Source organism: Brassica oleracea, chromosome C1 (assembly GCF_000695525.1).
Source record: "Brassica oleracea var. oleracea cultivar TO1000 chromosome C1, BOL, whole genome shotgun sequence".
NCBI lineage: Eukaryota > Viridiplantae > Streptophyta > Magnoliopsida > Brassicales > Brassicaceae > Brassica > Brassica oleracea.
This window is the reverse complement of record NC_027748.1, coordinates 20,222,438-20,226,393: the sequence shown is the minus strand read 5'-3', so window position 1 is coordinate 20,226,393 and position 3,956 is coordinate 20,222,438. Positions and strand designations below refer to the sequence as shown.

The 3,956-nt window shown below is 33.4% G+C and overlaps 1 long non-coding RNA gene across 3 annotated transcripts; it reads right to left on the bottom strand.

Annotated features, from left to right (window-relative positions):
- Window positions 1-2,340: 2,340 nt before the first annotated feature.
- On the bottom strand, window positions 2,341-3,747 carry LOC106310327. Of its 3 annotated transcripts, none has more exons than XR_001263762.1 (4): window positions 3,380-3,747; window positions 3,188-3,222; window positions 2,977-3,102; window positions 2,341-2,894 (listed from the first exon to the last, which is right to left on the bottom strand). It is a non-coding gene; the product is annotated as an uncharacterized LOC106310327 (long non-coding RNA). The 3 variants fall into 3 exon arrangements; XR_001263766.1 differs by having other exon boundaries at window positions 2,341-2,834; XR_001263760.1 differs by having other exon boundaries at window positions 2,341-3,102.
- Between the last annotated feature and the right edge of the window lie 209 nt (window positions 3,748-3,956).

Genomic DNA, 3,956 nt, shown 5'->3' with positions numbered 1-3,956 from the left:
ATCAAATAGTATATACAGAAAAGGGTACTCAAGAGATTTAATATGGACCAGTCTCACCCATTATCTAGTACATGGGCGTGAGATCACTTGTTTTGGACACTGATCCATTCAGTCCAAAGGTGGACGGTAAAGAAGTCCTTTTAGTCCTGAGATGGACAATGCAGAAGTCTTGTTTTAGAAACTGATCTGATTGGTCCATAAAAGGACGATGAAGAAGCCTTTGATTTTGGTTTATTTTATACTAACCAGCCCAAAGAGGGGTTATTTGGTTTTGTTGATTTGTTTTCAGACAGGTTATGTTTTACACATAGTGATACACGCATATCACAGCAACATCATCCAAGATTTCGTGTGTGTGTATTTGAGGTCGATGACTCAATATGTTTGATCAGATTGTGGCATGGCCAATGGTAAAGAAGAACCAACTATCATGTTCGAGGACGAAGCATATTATGCCCAAGATCTTCATCACCCACGGATTGCAGAAAATTGGAGAGGTCCAAGGGACCTTCAGTAATGTCCAAATCAGGGGGAGTAATGTGTGTTGTACTCTTATTCATTCACCATGGTTTTGTCTCAATTGAGTTTTTCTGGTAAAGGTTTAATGAGGCAACATTAAAGCACATTACAAACTCTAAATGGTTATGGCATCCAAGAGATAGTATTATGAACCAGATTGTGGATGACTCATAACCAAGAGATTATGATTTGTAATCTTTTCATTTATCTATGACGGTGTAATCTGCTATATAAGGAACCTTTATGTTATGAATAAAGATAGATTTTTCCATTACTTTTATAACAGTAGCGAGGGTTTTTAAATTGTTTTAAGAAATTGTTTAAATTTGTGTATTAGGAATTAGGAACTAAAGTTCTTGTTTGTTATGATTTAGAAACTAATATATTAGATTTGTTAACGAACACAAAAATATAACAATAAAATGAGTTAAAAAAATATCAATACAACATATTAATATTCTATATTTATTTAATTTAATTTGTTATGTTACTGATGAAATGGTCCAATAATAGACTTAGTAGGTAATTCCTTTTTAGTGAATCTCTTTTAAAGAGTGATATTACTTACTTTAATGATTTAATTAGTGTCCAATGTATTTGTTTCTTTATCACCAGGTAAAAGTTTTCAGCAAAAAAATTTCGAATAATTTGTTTGTGCAAGTTTATCCTCAACTTACAAAAATGTAGGCCAAACCAATTAAGTTGAAGCCAATATGCAATATAATCTTTGATTGTGTATAGATTTTGTCGTATTTATAATAATGTGTACTTATCAAAATAATGATAAAATTTATGATTTTAGAGTATCATTATTTAGAGACATTTAGCCCAATATACACAAATGAAGGCAATATTCAAAAGAGATAATTGGCTTAATATACATCAAAGTGTACAAAATTAAGAAACTACCCCGTGCACTAGAAAACTTCCAATATTGTTTAACATTTTGTACTCATTTCCAATTTTTCCCTTAAGACGAAAAACATTGGTTAAAACGAGAGCACTTTTGGATTTTTTCTTATAAAAAACTAGTCGTGTGTCCGCGCTTCGCGCGGATTGTCTGACATATGAATTCTTGAAATTTGTTAATTTTTCCGCTAGTTTGTTGTATTATTTTTGAAAAATCCCTAGCAGGTTGTATGACCGAATGCAAGGGCTTTACATTACTGCTTTTATCTAATTATTCTGAAATAATTAGGACTAATTAAAAAAAATCAGTGACTGATTTGAAACCCCTAGTTGGAGAGGCTGTTGTTATGAACTCCTAAAATGAGTACTCAAAACTTGAGCTATTGTTTATTAACACATATGGACAGATAACGAATATCATAAGAATATGTATGACATAAACCTTAATATATGGTTTGAATTAATGTAAATAGGAGCACTTACTTGGTACGCAAGAATGTGGATGAGCCAAAGAATTCACCATCATGTTTTAGACATATGGTTGTAAACAGTAGGTGTATGCATGTGTAGCATATAGTGTCATGAAAAAGTGGTGTAGATATCGTATTTAAGTAACTGGAAACTGGAATTGAGATGAATGTTTTACGTACGGTGGGAAACTAAGTTGATTATCGCTCTTCCCCCAGTTTTTTTCTTTAAGGGATTGTTGAAGGATGTATCACATATATAATTACTTAACCTTTGTTAGACACTCTTTACCCATTTCGGTGAATGTTTTATATTGAACGTTAACCTTACCGTGAATGTTTTATATAGAACGTTAACCTTACCGAAACCAAATGTTGCAACTTGCAAGAGGTTAGTTTAACTATTTTTAAAAAAATGCCAATCAAAGATTGCACGTAGAAGAAAAGCCGCTTGTATACATTTAAAATAAATCAAGTGATGTGGAGGTGCAGTTTCCAAGGTTCTTGTAACTATAAGAAATATAGATACATGTATCAACTTGGATAAAAGGAAAGATAAAGATCTTTTACAATAAAACTGAAGCCAATGATATTGCAGGAGGAGGAGGCGAGAGAGGCGCTGGTGACAGCGAGGTCTCCAAGATGATCCACCATCACCCGTTGAGACGATCTGAAAGGTTAACTTGGTAATGACCACAATCACCATATGAGTGGTGAAGTAGATAAGCTGCTTGAGTTCTTCTATGAATGATTGTAGCTTTGTGCAGGTCACTTTATCAGATCTGTCTATCGGAAGTAGTAACCTATCCTAGGTCATTTGTATTAGGATCAAACACTTGAGTAGGTTTGCGCTTTGAATAAATAATGAGTCACAAACACACGAATCCAAGCTAAATCCTTTATTCTTCACCATTGATGTAGAATATTCCAAATACTTATCTACATCAACCATAGTTTATGTACGTATAGATGATGGTATCATAGAATAAAGCAGCTTTCCTATATCAGTGATGAAATAATATCAGAAGGAAAAGAAAATGAAAACCAAAAAAAAATTGTTGCGGTTATCAAACATTGATACCTCTTGGGTGCTTCATAGAACTCAGTGCTTGCTCAAACTTGAGACAGTGGACATGATGATGCCTCAAGATCGATGTAGTCAAGAACTTTTATATAAGCTTGGACAATGAACTGATTACTTCTCTCCCTGAGCATAGTTTGAACAAATACAATTATACAAATGCATGAGACCACTAAATAAGATTGATATATTTTAAAAGTGGAAGGCTTACCAGTCTTTCATATTCGGATAACCAAAGCAAATAGGCTACACCGACGTACATAGAAACAAATGGTTTGGTTAGATAATTTTCTGATTCGACTGTGTATGCTCTATTCCTAGCTACCTTCATTCAGGTAACAGCCACAAATGGCTTTGATGTTTTATCAGACAATACAATGTTACTTCATTTAAATAAACTTACGTGTTTAACCAGGCAGCAGTTAAGTAGTCCACTCTGATTCCTACGTGTTTCCCAGTTCCATTCACAAACTGCATGATCACAGCATCACCAACAGCACAAAAAGAGGCTGAATCAGTAAATGTAAATTATCTTTCATTATTAGCATATGAATAACCTAAGGTGATGGAGGTTAACAGATATGCTTGGATGGAGTAAAATTTATTCCAAACAATGTTTCTATTTAAATAAGAGAGATTCACCAAGTTTAAAAAATAAGTCCACGGTCGCCACTCGTCAACCACAAACCCGTAAAAACAAAGCAAAATTAGTTTTAAACCTTTTTTTGAAAATTTTATTGAAACCTTTGTTTCTTTTAGTTTTCTATAATATCAAAATATTGGTTGCTCGAAACCATATAATTTTTAAAAATAGTCAAAGTTTTACTTGAACAAAAAAAAATTACAATCGAAGAGAAATATGTTGCCAGGTTATTGCTCCGGGTGAAGTCGAAGCTATTTAGAGAGTAAACAGAACCCTCACTCAGATGGTCTCGGAAAGTGTGGAGATGGTTGGATAAGCATTGACTGTTTGGGAAGAA